General features: G+C 42.9%; 1 long non-coding RNA gene and 1 other non-coding gene across 4 annotated transcripts in view; both read right to left on the bottom strand.

Annotated features, from left to right (window-relative positions):
* Positions 1-6,794, bottom strand: part of LOC126062691 (uncharacterized) — a 70,229-nt gene extending 63,435 nt beyond the window's left edge. For all 3 annotated transcript variants that reach the window (XR_007514115.1, XR_007514116.1, XR_007514117.1), the window contains exons 1-2: positions 6,674-6,794; positions 1,546-1,658 (exon numbers count right to left, since the gene is read on the bottom strand). This is a non-coding gene — a long non-coding RNA (uncharacterized LOC126062691). The remainder of the gene's footprint in view (positions 1-1,545; positions 1,659-6,673) is intronic.
* A 4,079-nt stretch (positions 6,795-10,873) lies between these two features.
* On the bottom strand, positions 10,874-10,991 carry LOC126063425 (small nucleolar RNA U3). Its single transcript, XR_007514365.1, has one exon. It is a non-coding gene; the product is annotated as a small nucleolar RNA U3 (small nucleolar RNA).
* Between the last annotated feature and the right edge of the window lie 8,150 nt (positions 10,992-19,141).

Below are 19,141 nucleotides of genomic sequence, written 5' to 3'. Positions count from 1 at the left end.
CTGGCTAATGCTTTTCAGAAGTAGACTGCCAGGTCCTTCTTCCTAGTCTGTCTTAGTCTGGAAGCTCAGCTGAAACCTGTCCTCCATGGGTGACCCTGCTGGTATCTGAATACCGGTGGCATAGCTTCTAGCATCGCAGCAACACACAAGCCCCCACAGTATGACAAACTGACAGACACATAGGGGGAGAACACCTTTACATACTAGTAATTATAAAACAAGTGCATCTGTGTAATATCATACCATTCTGGTTGCTATATCATGCCATTACTTATTTTAGTTTTACATTGTTAGAGTGTATTTCGCATTAGTAGTACCTAGTAACGCTAGCTTATTATTCCCTTTCATCAGAAGTCATCTTACTATAAACTAATGTTGCAGTGTCCTGGAAAGGTGAATAATTTCCTCACAGTTACTGCAGGTTCAGTTTGTCAATTCCATTTACATTGTGAGGCTCTATTTACCCAAACTGAAACCAAGAGTGGATCAGAAATCTGGATAGCTCAACAATTTAGAAAACTATTCTAGTTTATATGGGTTGGCTACTTTTACTTTTCTTTAATAGCAGTTCTCCCCCTCCCCGCCGCCCCCCTTTCTCAGACGTACCATTTTTGAACAATTCCCTAACCTTTGTTTTTAATACTCCTGGTATTTGCTGGCGTACTTGCTTCCTTATCTATTCATCTTACCATTTCTTCTCCCCATCACTTTTCTCTTCTTTAGCTGGGAGTTAGGGGTTGTAGGTAAGAAGCCGACTGAGAATACAGCAAGTCCTTACATTCTTACTTGCCTTTTATTTTTATGTAAATTTGCCCTCACTTTGAAACCATTGAACCAACCCCTACTGCCAACAAATTCGTCATCACAGTCGCCTTCACTTGCTGCATGTGCAGCTTTAAATCATTGAAAAGGCTTCGAGCCTTTTCTCGCACTAGCCTGTAAAGACCTATTGCCTTCCAGTTGATTCCAACTCATAGCGGCCCAATAGCGCAGAGTAGAACTGCCCCATAGGGTTTCCAGTGGCTGGTGGATTAGATTTGAACTGTTGACCTTTTGGTTAGCAGCCGCAGCTCTTGACCACTGCTGCCACCAGGGCTCCTAAAGTGCAGCTAAATAAGAACCGTATGCACCTGTTCTGACTTACCTACAAATTCTTAAAGATACACTTAGGAATGAATCTCCTTTGTAACCCAGGGACTGCCTCTAATGATAAAGCACGAGTATGTTTAATTTTTAGATCCCTTTGGGAAAACTGAAATGTCCCTGCAGCAATCTCCAGGTTGAGCTCCTGGGGGTGTGGAGGGCAACAGAATTGAAACAGAGACAGCAGGACACCACCTGCTCTGTGTTGGTCACTCGGAGAGGCATGGAAGGGAGTCTGGAGGTCACGGCCATCAGTAGCTCCCTTCTCTGAGCCCAACAGAGAGTGTACCATCATTCACACCTCATTGTTTGTCTTGCACTATTAACACAGAGCAACGAGCAGCCTCATCACTTATCCTGCACAGAAACCATTTCTTCCCTTCTGCACAGGCAAATATTTACCGGTCTATGGGCTTCCAGGTGTATCAGCATTAGGGAGGCCCACCGTGACATGCAGCCAAGTCAACCTGGGGTCAGACGCCAAGGGGCACAGGGCTGGGTTTCACTTTGCTGCCCTGGAAACAAGAGCAGAGAGGGCAAGAGGGATTGAATTCTGGGCATTGAAATACTGTTGTCATTTTGCCCAAAGATCGTATTGAAAATAATCTTGGTCCCAGGTATAAGTTTGTAGCTTCCACAGTTACCTCATTGTCAATCAACATCAAGGCTTAGAAATGAGGAAAGAAGAAAAAAGGAGAAGAAAAAGAAAAGAAAAAAGAAGAAAGGTGCTTGCAGCCGGTGCGTGGCTGAGTAAGGACACAGTTCCTTTCCGTGACTTTCCCTGCACTGGGGTCATGGCTTGATTGCCTGACCCAAACCACAGTATGTGAATGGCAGGGTCCATCAACAGAATTAAAAACCCAACAAAACAAATTATCAGATTATTTTGGGAAGCATAACTTACCTTGTAATAAGGGTCCGGGACCCAGAAAAGTCCCAGAGCTGGAGAAGTTGTGACATTATCAACAAATAAAACACTTACTGAACTATGCATTATAACAGTTTTTTTTTTTTTTAATATTATTGTGGTAAGCGTGTATGTGACATACTTTTTTGCGGGGGGGCGTTTATGTAACAAATTGTTTGCCTTTCAACACTGGTCATATCTACAGTTCAGTGACATCAGTTATGTTTATCGTGTAGTACAACCGTCACCATTATCTGTTTCCAAATTTTCCCAACACGCTTAACAGAAGCTCACTGTTCCCTAAGCAACGAGTCCCCTCTTCCCCTGCCTCCTTCCTGCCCCTGGTAACCACTAATAAACTTTGGTCTCTATACCCTTGCCTCTTACAGATATTTCATATAAGTAGGACCTTTTTTTTTAGGACCATACAATATTCGTCTTTTTCTGCCTGACTTACTTCACTCAGCATCATGTTTTCAAGGTTCGTCCATGCTGCAGCATGTGTCAGACTTCATTTCTCTTTCTGGCTGAGTAACATTCCATTGTGTTTGTACCATATTTTTTTTTTATCCATTAATCCAGCATTACAGAAGGTTTTGACTATTTATCCTCAACTAGTCCTAAGAGGATAGTACTTTGGTCCCCATTTGATGAAAGAGGATCTCTAAGTCAGAAGGGCCCATGGGTCGTCTTATCCACAAGAGAAGATGGCAGAGCCAGGAGTCACTTCTTGTTCTGACTCCAAAGCCTGCCCTCACTTCTCCACAGACTATTTACTGCCACTTTAGCCCCAGAAAAAAAAAAAAAAAAACAGCCACGGCTCTGGAAACAAGTCTAAAAGCAAACAGATTCCGTCGAGTGCGCTTTGGGGAGAAGCCCCAGCTTGTAGAGGGCTAGGGAGAAGGAACCCAGGACTGAGAAAACTGAGGAGGAAGTGGCCATGGTGCTCAGAGCCTCGCCCCACTCCCACGCACCCCAGACCTTGCACTTAGAGCAGATGGTGGCCCACGTTTCCTCACAGGTCCCACACCCATTGTTCTGCCTCTATTACGCGGCCTGACTGTCTATCATAGAAGGAAGTGAAATTGGTCTGGAATGGTTTCCTCTTCCCACAGTCTTCTTGGTTGTTATGAGGACTGTGTTATTGATATATGACTTTTTAAATATAATATCTTTGCAGATATGAAAATTAAGCTGATTTATCTATTTAATGTCCAGAACTGTCAGGATTGTTTTTTGTTTTTGTTTTTTTTTCTTTCTATTCTAACAGGAGAGACAATGCATTTGCCTTTTTTTTAAGTTCTGTAAGACTTCCTTCTCATACCGTAGTCTGTCCAAAAAAAAAAAAAGTGACTTAATTTCTCAGGGTCATCAAACAAGATTGGTTGGAATACATCTGGAGTCAACAGTTTTCTCACTGACAGAGCTTGATTTCCCTTCTTCCCAGTCCCGAGCCCTAGGCCAGCTGAGCCCAGTTAAGTGCTTTTATAAAGGTAGGTGAAGGAGGCGAAGAAAACAGGTGAGGGTCTGCTTCCTCCCTCAGCCTGGTGTTTTACTTGGCTTTCTGGGACTCACCGATTTTTTCTGCTGCCTTCTGTGTCCTATAGAAGGCCTATCCCTTCTCGAGCTCTGGATTTTTTATTTGACTTACAAACAACGTATCGTTTTTTTTGTTTGTTTTCTTTATTCTTCTGGAGGAGTCCCTGGGTGGTGCAAACAGTTAAGCACTTGACTACTAGCCAAGAGGCTGGCAGTTTGAAGCCACCCAGAGGTGCCTCAGAAGACACGCCTGGCGATCTGCTTCCAAAAGGTCACAGCCTTGAAAACCCTATGGAGCAGTTCCACTCTGACACACATGGGGTCGTCATGAGTCAGAATCAACTGGATGGCAACTAACAACAGCATTCTTCTGGAACCCCATTTGTCTTTCAGGCCTTTGGCTCTTGTAGGTTGATATTTTCCTATTTTTTTCTGTCAGTATTACTAGTTATTCCTGTGGCTCTTGAAATGTCTGTTAAAAAAAAGTTCCATATGTTTCTTGTAGAAATTTGTGCTGAAGATTTTCTTCTCATCGAGTTCCTTTTGCTCACATCCAAACCAGGAGTGAGGAGAAGCTCATGCCGATTGTGCTTATTTTCCCCTTTCTTTAACACCATGAGTGGTATTACCTAGATGACCCTTGCAGTGCTAATGTTTACAAAGGCATTTTTATATGCACTTTCTTATGCTAACATGCATTATCTCATTTAATCTCACACAACCCGTGAGGTAGGTACTGTTATTGCTCCCCACTTTATAGGTAAGGAATCTGAGTCTTAAATGATTAAATAATTTACCCTCACCCCACAGCTTGCATCAACAGGGCTGGGATTGGAGAACAGAGGCTCCCACTTCAAAGCCAGGCCACAGCTGATGAGAGGCCTAGGTTGGTAGAAATGCTGAGAACAAATTGACACATGTAGCCCAGAAAGTCTTCGTTTCTTCCCAATCCTCATTCCCCCTCAGGAGCCCCTGAGTTACTGAGTAGATGCTGCCACTTTTTCACTTGTTTTTATCTCAGTGGCGTCACTAGGGTTGGAGTCACCCGGTGCAGTAACTTAATGGTGTCACCCTCCCCAGGGATCTCCTCCCCTAACAGACCATACGGAATGCTTAGTAATGTTTTTTGTACTGTTACTTAGTAAATTGTAATTCCTGTACATCACTCCTTCTTTTCCTTTAATTACTACTTCATTCTCAAAAAAGTTATTGATATAAGTTCACAGATACTAATTAGGGCAATACTGTAGCTAAACCTGCTGCCGTCCAGTCGATTCTGACTCCTAGTGACCCTAAGGGACAGAGTAAAGCTTCCCCATAGGGTTTCCAAGGAGTGGCTGGTAGATTCAAACTGCCGACCTTTTGGTTAGCAGTCTGACCTCTTAACTGCTGTGCCACCAGGGCTCCACTGTAGCTAAAGCACCAGAAAATTTGACAAAGCCAACAACTATAAAAACACCGGTAGCACGTGCGGACAAAACCACAATATTTGAAGCATCCTTGTAATTGGGTAATAATGACAGCTCTGACTGGAATGCACTAGAAGGTTCAAAAAGTAAATTAGCATAGAGTTTTAGCCTTGTAGGTATACTGATACATGCAAGTTCAGCTTATTAAAAATGTTTTTGTTGTTGTAACTAACTAAAAAAAACCAAACCCGTTGCCATTGAGTCGATTCCTACCCTATAGGTCGATTCTGACCCTATAGGACAGAGTAGAACTGCCCCGTGGGGTTTCCAAGGAGTGCCTGGTGGATTTGAACTGCCAGCCTTTTGGTTAGCAGCCACAGCTCTTAACCACTACGCTACCAAGGCTTCCTATAACTAACTACAGGGATATTTTTTATAAAAAATAATAAATTTCTGCCGAAACACTGCACAAAAATTTTATAGACAATCATTTTGGTGTCGCCCCTTGACAGTGTCACTGGGTGTGGTCCATGCCCCCTGTGCCCCCCTAGTGATGCCACTATTTCATCTTTAAATATAACTGCTTTCATTTGTAAAAATTAAATCAAGAACCCAACCTGAATTATGTCATCTTCTATATTAGGAAGTAATTTAGAAAAATTATTGACCTGAAAGATTATATTTGCTTCCTAAAGGGCCATTCTTTCTCTCTGAAGCAGAACTGTCCAAAGCACCTCTTCACTGGAGAATCCAGCCCCTTGTCTCATACGTGGAACTCTGAAGTTGGGAAAGAATTTTCACACTGTTTTATCATCTGGTGAGAGTTTTAAGGGGAAAGTTCAACATGAATTTGGCATTTCCTGATTTCTGCAGATTTGAGTTATAAGCTTGACATGACTAGAAAGGAAATCTCAAAAAAAAATTTTTTTTTGGAGTGTTTTATTGTGAAAATGTCCCCAAACATTTTCATCCCATTTTCCCAGAGAAACCTGACAGCACGGGGAGGGGCGGGGAAGGGGGGAGATGAACAAAACCCAATGCCACATCCTTGAACTCCTTTGTGTATTCAGAACAATGTCCAGTTAAAACCAAACAATATTGCTGCTAAATAAGTCTAAAATAGTCCTTGGTGAGTGCTCTTGCCCGTCGGAACAGCTCTAGGAGAAAGAAGGGCCGTTTGTAGAAGTGATAAGAGCCATTGCCTCTCCGAAGAGCAGGGTCCGAAGGCCCTCGAGATACATTATCTTCCCAATAACCATGGCCTCAGCTCATTTGTGGCTGGGGGCCGAGCGTGGAGTGGACACCACCACTGCACCCAAAAGGAAAAGAGAAGGCCTTGCAGGGGCCGGGGGTGGGGTCAGCCTCGTAAAGGCGAAGTCACGAAGTCTGGCTTTCTGGCCAGATTTCCTCTGAAGGTGAGGTGTGGCCGGCGCTGTGTGTGTGGACCGCCGGGGAGGGGACGCGCGCCCTGCCTTCAGGCGGCAGGACCTGGGCGCTGGCCGGCCGCCAAGCAGCCCGACGCCAGGCCGGGCTCTCAGGAGTGGGAGCGGTCGCGGGCCTGGTTACACAATGGTATTATCTCAAGCCAACCCCTGCAGCAGAAACACACAAGGCTTCCTGTCCTCGCTTTGCAGCACAAACTGTCCCATTTCCAGCTACCTATGGACACACTCACCCACACTTGGTCGCCAGGCTTGGCATATGAAGGTCTAAAGCCACTTCTTCCTTGGGAATTGCAGACGCTGCAATGCCTAATCCATTGTATTTTTTATCCCCTCTGGAAGGACCTGCGCGGTCATGAGTCACACAGGGAAAGGGATTAACTCTCAAAACAATTTCTGTAATGCAGGCAAATGCCTGGAGCTTCCAAAAGCAGGGGGAAAAAAGTCTTTAAAGCGACAACACCATATACAACACAGTTTGTGTTGGTTCATCTCATTCTCTTTCCTATTTTTTTTAACCCCCAGGTTCTTTTTATACAAGGAAAGCAGAATAGAAGAGGAAGCTGAGTGACTGTTCGAGAAATCTTGCTTTTACTAATAACCACTTCCAATAAATTTTGACTGAATTCAATACTCTTAAACAGAGCAGAGATTCACTTAAAAAAAAAAAGAAAAAGCCATAAAACCTGTACTACCATTGTTTTCAAAGCAACAAGCAAGACTGATGAGATGGTTATTATTATTTTTTAAGATACCTGTTTAATGTTCTTGGCTTTGCAACATTGCAATTAGGTTATTCAGCATCTGACCAAGTCTTTCAAACTACTTACCCATGCCAGAACTTTTAAAATATTAAACAACCTGCTACCAGAAATCAGGGGTCTATTTCAACAGTTACCAGAAGTGCTCTCAACCTTCTGCTTCAAGGTCAAGAAGTTTTGGCAGGACAGTTTTCAGAGGAAGCGTAGACTCCGTTACACGCAGTGCAGTGACCTCAGCAGTGTGAGCAGGTGGGTTTCAGGGAGAAAGCCAGGCTTGCCAGCAGAAACCCTCTGCTCTGCACTTAGTATGACTTCCTGCTAGTGTGTTCAGACCCAGTTTTCTATAGAATTAGAAGGCCATTGTTCAAAGTGCTGTGGCTCTTGGCTTACCTTTTGAGGGATCCAGATAGATTCACTCCCTCCTAATTAAACAAGAGGGTCCTTCCTGGTCCTTGCTGCTGTGGCGATGGGCAGGTTCTTTTGGACTGGACTCATAGTGTGCTGGCAAGTGTTTAACAACAGCTCCCTGGAAAACAAACAGCCCTGAGCAGTGCCTAGAAATGTAGAATTTTTTAAAACTATGAAATATTTCCAGTACACCAAAATATGTAAAGCATAATGTAATAAATGTTCACTTACTCATCAGCCAGGTTTTGTCAAATCTGAATGTTTTGTGATATTGACATTAGATTTTTCTTTTAAAGAGACAGCGCTTTTGTGTGCTGTTTCCTACCCAGAGCTGATCGCCGTCTTGACCTTGGCGCTTACCTTGCCCCTGAGGTAGAGTGATGCCCTTCCAGCTCTCACCGTGGTATAAGGAACAGCCCCCATTTATTCTGGTCTGTCAGCACCAGGTTCTCAATATTGGGAGCACCACACTTGCCTGCATGTCTCCAAACCTGTGTTTGCTTGTATACCCAATACGTAATATTGTTTTGCATCTTTGACAATTTGACTATATGTCATGTTATAATATACATAACCATTTTTAATAACAGTTTTGTTGGAATATAATTCACATACTCTACAATTCACCTATTTAAAGTGTACAATTAAATGACTTTTATTATATTCACAGAGTTGTGCAACCACAATCAATTTTAGAACATTTTCATCATCCCAGAACACTGTATCCATTAGAGGTCACTCCCTTTCCCCACCCACCCTACCAGCCCCTGGCAACGGCTACTCTACGTTCAGTCTATGGATCTGCCTATTCCGGACATTTCATATAAATGGAACCGTAGAACATACAGTCTTTGTGAGTGGCTGCTTTCACCTAGCATAGGTCCATCCACGTTGCAGCATGTATCAGTATTTCATTCCTTTTAACTGCTAGATAATATTCTATTGTATGGATATAAACCAAAAAACCAAACACAGTGCTGTTGAGTAGATTCCGACTCGTAGCGACCCTATAGGACAGAGTAGAACCGCCCCATAGAGTTTCCAAGGAGCATCGGGTAGATTCGAACTGCCGACCCTTTGGTTAGCAGCCATAGCACTTAACCACTACACTACCAGGGTTTCCTTGTATGGATATATCACATTTTATTTATCCATTGATCGACATATGGATTATTTCCACTTTTTGGCTATTGCTGCTGTGAACATTCACATACAAGTTTTGGGTGGACATAGCTGTTTTAAACATTAAAAAAAAAAAACAAACCTTATTGACTGTCAAGCTAGGGCAGCCTTTGAAGGACAGATAAACTCCTAGGGCTGCTTTTTGTTTGTGACACAGGGTTAAGAAATTGTTGCAATAAGATATTCTTGTGTATCAATAGCTGTGGAGACCCTCAAGTAAATATAACAATATAAATAACTGTACCAAGTGTTTGCATGGCAGAGTTGACTGTGTGACTGTGTTTATTATTTAGAACTATATTTAGTATGGATCATATTAAATCTGCAATATAAACTTTTTGCTATTGACTAATAAAAAATTCTAGAATTTGTTAGTATAAGTCGTTCACAAATTCTCTAGCCGCCCGGGAACCCCTGGAAAAGTGGGGTGCATTCACGTTCACTTTACTGGTCCCAAGTCTTCCCTTAGTCTTGCTTCTAATCGTTCTAAAAATTCTTCAGCATTTTCTCATATAGTTTAACTCAACTCTTTAATCTTTTTTAAAAGTAATGTCTTCTGTAGCACATACATAATATATACTTTGATTGTGATGCTTTCAAAAAATGAACTCCACTTTATGGGCAAAGATTAAATAACTGAGACCAGTATATTTCCATTTGACATTTTTAGCAGAGTAAAATTCACCAGTCTATATTCTAGATATCTCATTTAAGTTATAATTAAATGAATATAATATAACATTTTCCAATATAACATTTACATAAGGAAGAAACTTTTAGTGGCAAATAGAGTTGTTTTTCTTTCTTTTTTTTTTTTTTTAATCTGACTAGAGTTTGATTAAACAAAAAACTCTGACAAAATATGGAGTCTTTGGATATTTCCCTCTAGAAAGTTTCAAGAATTTACTTAGTCAATCCTTTTTGCTGTACACACAGAGCATTCCCCTTCAGAGTAAAAGGAAATCCTGAAATGTTCTGTCTCAACTCCACTGAGCTGAGGTGATGACAGATTAAAGCTCAAGCATCAAAATTATTCTCCCCTGAAAATTGGGTAGATTCCAGCTTGCCCCAGACCCTCTTGGCCCCGACTCTCTCTTTTCAGTGGGCAGAGCTCAGGGCTCTTGGTGTAGTTGGTAGAAGCTGGCCAATGGGATGTTCCCACACTGAGTGATGTAGGGTGTGGAGGGGGCAGTTCTGAGCCCTTTTCCCATGCCAGTGGCCCTCCAGTGGGTCATAAGCTTCATAAGGAAACAACTTCTGGTGTGGTATTGGCCAGGGCAAAATCATGACACCACTGAGGAAAAGATCCAGCTGACAACGAGGGAAAATGTCCACGTCACAGGCAATGCGAATCATACTTACTTCCCAGTTGCTGTCGAGTCAGTTGTGACTCATGGCGACCCCATGTGTGTCAGAGTAGAACTGTGCTCCGTAAAGTTTTCAATGGCTGATTTTTCAGAAGTAGATCACCAGCCCTTTCTTCCAAGGTGCCTCTGGGTGGACTTGAACCTCCAACCTTTGGGTTAGCAGTGGACTGATTAACCGTTTTTTGCACCACCCAGGGACTCTCTGCTGATCACACCTGTCTCTTAAATAGTTAATATAACATTAAGGAGTAACGTGTGTTAGATCTGTTCAATATTTTAGCTTTGTCACATATTAACTCTTTTACTTCTCTGTGCTTCAGTTCCTCATCTGTAAACTGGGGATAATAATAGTACTACCCCACAGGACTAAAGAATTAAATGAGATTATACATGTAAAGTACAGAAATAAATTGTATCTGTAAAATAGGAAATGCTCAGTATGTTAGTTAGGACTGTTATCATTATTAAAACATCAGATAAAGTCAGGGGAAAATAAATTAACCCCTGATGAGGACAAAAAAAAAAAAAAAATTGTTAGGCCAGATCTTTAGAATTTTTAGAGATATTTAGGTGCCTTCAGATAGATCCAGAAATCAGTGTAAGTCAGCTCAACTCATGGTCAAATTGAACTTAAATATAAAGAAGAATTTTACATGCCATGTAAAAATGGAGACATACTAGGTGGTCTTGTAAGTCTGAGTAGTTTTGCACCGCTTCAGAACATATTCATTAACACAGAAATAGTCTGTGGCTTCATTTTAATGGTGCTCTACACGGGCAGAGAAACTTCTCCAGTAACGAACTATAGAAATGATCCCTGAAAGTATAGTCTTGCTATGCGTCGGAATCGACTCGACGGCAGTGGGTTTGGGTTTGTTTGTTTTTTTTTTTTTTTTGTCATTTTAATATTAAAAATGAGAAAGCATATGTGCTACTATTTCAACGTGGTACATTTTTTAAATGTCAAGAAAAATTAAAGTATAAACCCACAAAAATTATTTTCCCAAATATGTACTGCAGAGGGAGTTCATTTTTAAACCACCTGGATTTTAACTCCCTGGCTATTTTTGACTTACACATTTTAGAAACAACAAAGTAAATATTTAAGTAAATAGGGTTTAAACAACTTACAATTAATTTTTTTTCTATTTTTTTATCATCGAAGAGAATTAGGAACAAACACACACACAACTTCCCAAAATTAAAATCTGTTTAGACAGTGCCATTTCATGACATAATTGTGCCATACACAAGTTCTTTTCTAAATAAATAATTCTTTATAATTCATTTAATCATTACATAATAATAAACCTTCACTAAAATTCACATTGTTCAAGAATAAGGGAATTTTCTTTTAAAAAAAGTGGCTCAGCAGTGTTCTCTTAAGGAATAAATTAGGGAAAATCTAGCTCAACTGGCATAACAGTTTATAAAGAAAATGTTCTCCATTCTACTTTGGTGAGTAGCGTCTGGGGCCTTAAAAGCCTGTGAGCAGCCATCTAGGATACTCCACTGTTCTCACCCCTTCGGGAGCAAGAAGAATGAAGAAAACTAAAGATACAAGGGAAAGATTAGTCCAGAGGACTAATGGACCACATCTACCACAGCCTCCACCAGACTGAGTCCAGAACAACGAGATGGTGCCCGGCTACCACCGCTGAGTGGTCTGACAGGGATCACAATAGAGGGTCCCAGACAGAGCTGGGTAAAATATAGAACAAAATTCTAACTCAGAGAATGACCAGACTTGCTGGCCTGACAGAGACTGGAGAAACCCTGAGAGTACGGCCCGCGGACAACCTTTCAGCTCAGTAATGAAGTCACTCCTGAGGTTCACCCTTCAGCCAAAGATTGGACCAGCCCATAAAACAAAATGATACTCAAGGGGCACACCAGCCTGGGGGCAAGGACTAGAAGGCAGGAGGGGACAGAAAAGCTTGTAATAGGGAACCCAAGGTTGAGAAGGGAGAGTGTTGACATGTCATGGGGTTGTTAACCAATGTCATAAAACAATATGTGTACTAATTGTTTCATGAGAAACTAGTTTGTTCTGTAAACCTTCATCTAAAGTACAATAAAAAGACAAATTATAATGACAAATTAGCAATACTAGTTTGTTCTGTAAACCTTCATCTAAAGTACAATAAAAAGACAAATTATAATGACAAATTAGCAATAGTATCTTAAATATTCCCTTGATTTCCAAGTACAGAGTGAAAAATTTATTTCAGAATTATTTCTGCTACCAGGGAAGTTAAAAAAAAAAAAAATCACCCAGCTGAAGAAGACTTCCTGATAATCAAGGAATCTTTGAAAGTTTGCCACTGAACATCACTGTATCACTGTTTAACCCTGGGGTTTCCTTAGAGAGGAAACTGGTGAGAGCTGAACCTCTCTATAGCTGGAGGGAATGCCTGAAAGCAAAGACCATTCTGGAAGAAGAAGGTATAAATAGCACAAATAGTCAAAGACAAATTTCAGGAAATTATGGCAAATGTCCTCATAAGGGGAGTTGCTAAGGTTTTTTAAATCTTGGAAATTTTTTTTTTTTGGAGGTGAGAAGAAAAAGCTGGCACTATGCCTTTAGTCCTTCATACAGTAGAAATATTTCCCAGCCCAGTAATGGAAAAACACCATGCTTCAAAAAGTCCCAGAAAGTGATGGCCATGATTAGCTGAGTATTTGTGTCCTAGAGCTGCTATAACAGAGGTCACTTAAAACAAGAAAAATTTATTCTCTCACAATCCTGAAGGCTAGGAGTCCAAACAAGGTGTCAGCGGGACCACGCTATCTATGAAATTTCTAGGGGAGAATCGGTCCTTGAACCTTCCAGCTTCTGGTGGTCCCAGGCATCCCTGGGCCTTGAGGCAGCCTAACTCCAGACTCTGCCTTCTCTTCACACGGCGCTTTTCCCCCTATGTCTTCCCCCTTTTAGAAGGACAGCAGTCATTGGATCAGGACCCACGCTACTGCAGTATGGCTTCATGCTAACCTAGTAACATCTGCGGAGACGCTATTCCTAAATAAGGTCCCACTCCCAGATACCTGGGTTAGATCGTGGACGGATCTTTTAGGGGAACGCAATTCAGTTCATGATGACTTGGCTAGTTTTTTTTTTTTTTTTTTCTGTACCGAAAGATTTACAAAACATAAATATAGAGCTTGGTGAATTTTATCAAACTGAACACACCTGTGTAACCAGCACCCTGATCAAGATCAAGAAACACATACTCAGCATCAAAGAACCCGCTCTGTTCCCGGTACCCAGTCACTGCGCACTAACTTGTGTATTGCAGGGTAACCGTGTCCTCAGTCCGTGAGGGGTTGGGTAGAAGGCGGAAGGCCAAGGTCGGTGCCTCTCTCTTCCCAGCAGTAGCTGCACATTTCGCCTATTTTATATACTGAGCTTTAGCCTTACTAAAAAAAATTGGAAACTGCTGCCTCAGAAAATGCTCCTCTTTTCACTTCCACATTACCTAGACGAATGTCTGGAGCCTACCCTTCTGCGATTCCGTTTTTAGCCGTTAGGGCAGCCTCTCTGGCAGGAAGCCTCTCCACGTGCCAGCACCCTGTGGATTCCACGCGCTAGTGCTACATTCCTGCGTGACTCCCTGAGCAAAGGAGCCTTGGAGGGTGGGCCCTTAACATCTGCATGCCCTCCAGGCCCAGCACCACCTCTGGCTCTGAAGGTTTTCTGTAAATGCTGGCTGAATTCAGTGGACCTAAACCAGTGGCCTCAGGTAATTCTGGAGCTCTTTGCGCTTCCAGAAGTCGTGGAACTTCTCTGCCTGGGGCACTTTAGCAAAATGAGGGAATGTGACCATATTAACCTGCCTTCAAGGGTTTCCATAGACAAATGCCTGGGCCCCTCTCCTTGTCAGACATAGTATGCACACTTCAGTCCCTTATTTCCCTGAGAGAAAAAAAATTTTTTAAAAGCTCCCATTTAACAGAATCAAATTTCTTGATCTACATACAAAAGATCTCCCAGTTTAATTAGACAAAAGTATACAATATTGCATGAAGATTTACCAAGAAATAAGACAAGGTTTTTCTTTTTAAAGTAAGATTAGGTAGTAACGTTGAGTCAACCATGTAGTTTTATTTATACCTTCTCTTTGCCTTGCAGACACCAGGGGATTAGCAGATATGTCTTTCATTTTCTCAGATATAAGACAAACGGGAAATGACACAGAAGTCCTACAAATGAATTTAAATAACTCAACCTGAAGTTGTTGTTGTTAAGTGCCCTTGAGTCGGTCCCAACTCATAGCCACGCTATGTACAACAGAACAAAATACTGCCCCATCCTACACCATCCTCACAATCATTGTTATGCTTGAACTCATTGTTACAGCCACAGTGTCAAGCCATCTCATTAAGGTTCTTACTCTTTTTCACTGACCAACTGTCCTACCAAGCATGATGTCCTTCTCCAGGGACTGGTCCCTCCTGATAACATGTCGAAAGTATGTGAGACGAAGTCTTGCCATCCTTGTTTCTTAGGAGCATTCTGGCTGTACTTCTACCAAGACAGATTTGTTTGTTCTGGCGGTTCATGGTGTATTAAATATTCTTTGCCAGCACCGTAGTTCAAAGGCATCGATTCTTCTTCTGTCTTCCTTATTCATTGTCCAGCTTCTGCATGCATATGAGGTGACTGAAAATACCAGGGCTTGGGCCAGGTGCATCTTAGTGCTCAAGGTGACATCATTGCTTTTCAACACTTTAAAGAGGTCTTTTGCAGGAGATTTGCCCAATGCAATGCATCATTTGATTTCTTGACTGCTGCTTCCATTGGGTGTTGATTGTGGATCCAAGTAAAATGAAATCCTTCAATCTTTTCTCTTTTTATCTTGGTGTTGCTTATTGGTCCAGTCATGAGGATTTTTGTTTTCTTTATGTTGAGATGAACAAATGAACAAATTCTCTGGCGGAAGGCAGGTAGAGGGGAGCGAACTACAGTAGGAACCAAGTCCACCTGGTTCAAACCTGACTTCCCCCACAGCCCAGTGATGGAGAAAAGCATCACAGGAGACAGATCATGGCTGTGATGTGGGTGAGCACAGAGGGTGTCAGGGTCCAGAAGAAGGGCACCTAGCCCCAACTTGGGTTTGGGGGACAAGGATTAGATGAATTGTGCTGAACAAGGACATGCCCAACTGACTGGAGAAAGGCTTTCCAGGCAGAGGGAACAGCAAGAGAAAGTCTCAAAGGCAAGAGGGAGCCAGGCATGGTCAGGGAGTTCCCAGTGGTCCAGTGTGCATGGAGGTGTAAGTTGTGAGCACAATGGACCAGGGCTGAGGGGAGGAGGGAGCTGGCCCTGGACACTGTGCTGTGGTGGGAGTTGGCCTTTCTGCCAAGGCTGCAGGGTGACCTTGGCTCATGTTACGCAGGGAGGCAACACAAGCAGAGACATGAGATAAATCACCCTGGCAGTGACGAGGAGCACGGGCAGCAAGGCCTGGCTGGCAGGAGGGAAACTGGTCATGGCTGAGGCCATAGTCCTGATGGCACATCCAGTGGAGACTTATCTGCTTGATAGCAGAGCAACTGTAGGGCGGGGGTTGTCAGGATTCACTGTTTGGATGAGACCCTGAGGATGAGGGAATAAAAGAGCACTTCCAAGGCGCCTGGGCAAGGAGCGGTTGTGGTACCCCATCCAGCAGGGGGAGGAGCAGATCTGGAGGGCAGGAGGGTGTGTCAGGCCGTGTGCTGGGTAAGGTGTGTCCACATGTCTGGCCTGGGCTTGATGGTCGGCAGTCCCCTGGAGGTCTCTCAGAGGAGAAGCGGAAATGAGAGGGCATCACCTGTGGGCAGTGAGCAACACTCTGGTAGGGGACGGGGTCACTCAGAGACAGGCTGTGGGGTGAGAAGGTGCCAAGGGCCAGACTCTTGGGAGCAAGGAACATTTAAAGAGTGAGTGAGTCGGAAAATGAAGATGAGGCAGAAAGATTCCATCAGATAGGCAGGAGGCCAAGAAGCCGGTGGGGTTGAGGTGGGGTGGGCAGAAGGCCACTGCCCTCCGTCCCTGGAGAACACTGGGTTTGTCAGGTACAGGCTGCAGCAAAGGTACAGCTGGCTTCCGCTCACGTCCACAGAGAGACAGCCTGCTTCCCTGCCCCACCATAATTTATTTTTGTTATTGTTGTTGAGGAAACCACCTGCCTTTGAAGGCTGGTGCTGCCAGACCCCCAGCACTGGCTGTGGGCAAGCTCAGCCTGCTGTAGGGCTGCTGGCGGTGTCAGCCCACTGAGGTGCTGGCAGCAGGCCCGGCTGGTCAAGGTGCTAGCACACTGGGCTCTGGTTCAGCGCACTCTGAACCTGGAACGTGTGGTCCTCCTGGTTCTTCTATTGGGCTCTAAAAGTAATTACAATGTGCTTTTTTTTTAGTTTATGAGGCTAAATTAGAATTAAAATTCACAGTCTATTTTTTCCTCAAACACCAGGATTTATTTTTTAGCAGTAAGAAATCTGATCATTTTTAAAAGTACCACAGGATTTCTTTCCTCCCCATTCAGAATTGAGAAGCTAATCACTTCTTATTTGACGAAGCGAAATGAGGAAATGTCATAATGCATTTTATTAAAAGGAATTCTGAACTGAATAAGTTTTATTCTTTTAGTGATTATGTAATATCTTTTCTAAGCCAGGTAACTTTTGAACTTTAATGAACTATAAAATAAAACGTGATATATACAATCCTATTTCTAAACAACATGGCATCAAACAACAAAATAACCTTATTTTAAGGAAATAGACAATAAATAGAAATATCTTTATTATACACATCTTGCTATTGTCGCAGCATCTCTTGTTAAGTTTGACATGGAGAGGGGTGTGTACTATGATGCAGCAGAACTGCCTCATAGGGTTCCAACGAGCAGCTGGTGGAGTTGAACTGCTGACTTTTTGGTTAGCAGCCAAGCTCTTAACCACTGTGCCACTAGGGCTATTAAAGTAGGATGGAAAGAAAAAGAAAAATGAAGGAAGGTAGGAGAAAAGGAAGGAGGGAGGGAAGTAGGTGGTAAGAAATGAAGGAAGGAAAGAAAGAAAGGGAAGAAGGAAGAAGAGAGAGAAAGGAAGGAAGAAGGAAAGGTTAGAACTGCAATGTCAAATCAATGGTCCCAACTTAACCCGAGTCAACCATGCCAGCAGTCTGGGGTTTGGGAAACCCCGGCTCCTCATATCCCTCGACTCTCCAAACCCATTTCTGTTGACCAAAGTTAGGGTTTTTTTTTCCATGAATGCATTCATGACTAAGAAGACCTTTAGGCAGAACTGTATCTTTACTTGTGTAAATACAAAAGAGAAAAGTAGCCTTACGTATACTAGTCACCACACAAGAGACCAATAAATCACCAGGGCAGACGCACAGCAACACCAGTTTCCAGTAAAAGCAGAATTAAGAAAAATATCAGGTAAATGACAAGAAAGGACGGGGAAGAGTTTTAATGTGGGCAAGTCTAGCCTCACTGTGATTTCACAAAAGAAGAAAGACTGGTGGGTAGGGCAGTGGAAGGTTGGTTTTGTTTTAATTGAGCTCCTACTATATCCTATATATTGTTTTCCATTGTTTACAACTATTATTGCATCCTTACAACAATATTGCTGGGCTGTGAGTGGAGTTTTTCAGCTGGAAATGCCTCGTAGTCTCCTGGCTGGTTAACAGATATCAAACATACAACAGAACTTGGCATTAAAACTGGTAGAAGTTAACCCTGGTTTTGCTACTATCTTACAGCCTTGGACCTGTTACCTCTTTGAGCCTCGATTTCTCTGACTATACCATGGGGAGAATAATACTAACCTCATATGGTTGTTGTAAGAATTAGAGCTCTTTTGTTTATTCATCTCGTGCAACAAATATTTATTGAGGATCAGGTTCCTTAACTGGTAATATAGCTGCAAACAAGGCAAACAGCTTGCCTCGTGGAGCTTACGTTCTAGTGGGGAACTGTAACTAAGCTGTGTCTGGTACTTGGTTGTAACAGGCAAACCCTCCATGCATGCAATGGGCACCTCTGTATTGGAGAAATAGAGCACTAAAGAACCCTTTAGGGGTCATTTAAATCAAACCAAACCTGTTGCCATTGAGGCGATTCCGACTCATAAGCAACCCTATAAGACAGAGTAGAACTGCCCCATAGAGTTCCCAAGGAGTAGCTGGTGGATTCGAGCTGCTGACCTTTTGGTTAGCAGCTACCACAGCACTTAACCCCTGTGCCACCAGGGATCCTTTAGTTTCTTAATTATTTCTGTTTTTCACTGCTTATTCAAACAACCATTACTGCACACCTGGTTGCCAAATGCTGGGAATTCTACCAGGTTTCCAGACTAAGGCAGACTAGGAAGAAAGACCTGGCGTTCTACTTCTGAAAACCAGCCCCAAAAAACCCTGTGGATCACAACAGTCCGATCGACAGTCCATCATGGGGTTGGTATAGGACTGGGCAGCATTTCACTCTGTTGTTCATGGGATCACCATGAGTCGGGGGCCAACTCGCTGGCAGCTAACAACAACTCACTGATCACAAATCGTGTCACTACAGTTCCTTACTTGAGTATTCTATTAAAACCGTCCTCGCACCCCTTTGTGACTTCCACTTCTCCTACCTTCTCCCTGTTCATGAGCCCCTCCTCTCTTTGCTCTCCCTGTGTTCAAGTTGCATTCTGTAGTCCATCACACCAACCACTCTGCTGCAAACATTCTAAACTCTCTTGCTCTCCTTTTATTGCTCAAGCCTGGCAAACTTGAATCTGCATGAACTATACTCAAAACCTGGTCTTGTACCAACACAGCTGAGGGCTGCTGGGGAAAAGTCATCCAGCGAGGCAGGCTGCTTCACTACACAGCCTTGGCCACCAACCACAGCTGGTCCTTCGTCTGGCCTGGCAATCTCACTATGCTTCTCTGATCAGCCTACCATCCCACCCTCCAAAAAATGTTTCAAATATTTTTTATTCCTTTCAACCTCAAATT

Source organism: Elephas maximus, chromosome 19 (genome assembly GCF_024166365.1).
Source record: "Elephas maximus indicus isolate mEleMax1 chromosome 19, mEleMax1 primary haplotype, whole genome shotgun sequence".
Lineage (NCBI taxonomy): Eukaryota > Metazoa > Chordata > Mammalia > Proboscidea > Elephantidae > Elephas > Elephas maximus.
Note: the sequence above shows the minus strand (reverse complement) of the source record. Positions and strands in the feature narration are given on the sequence as shown.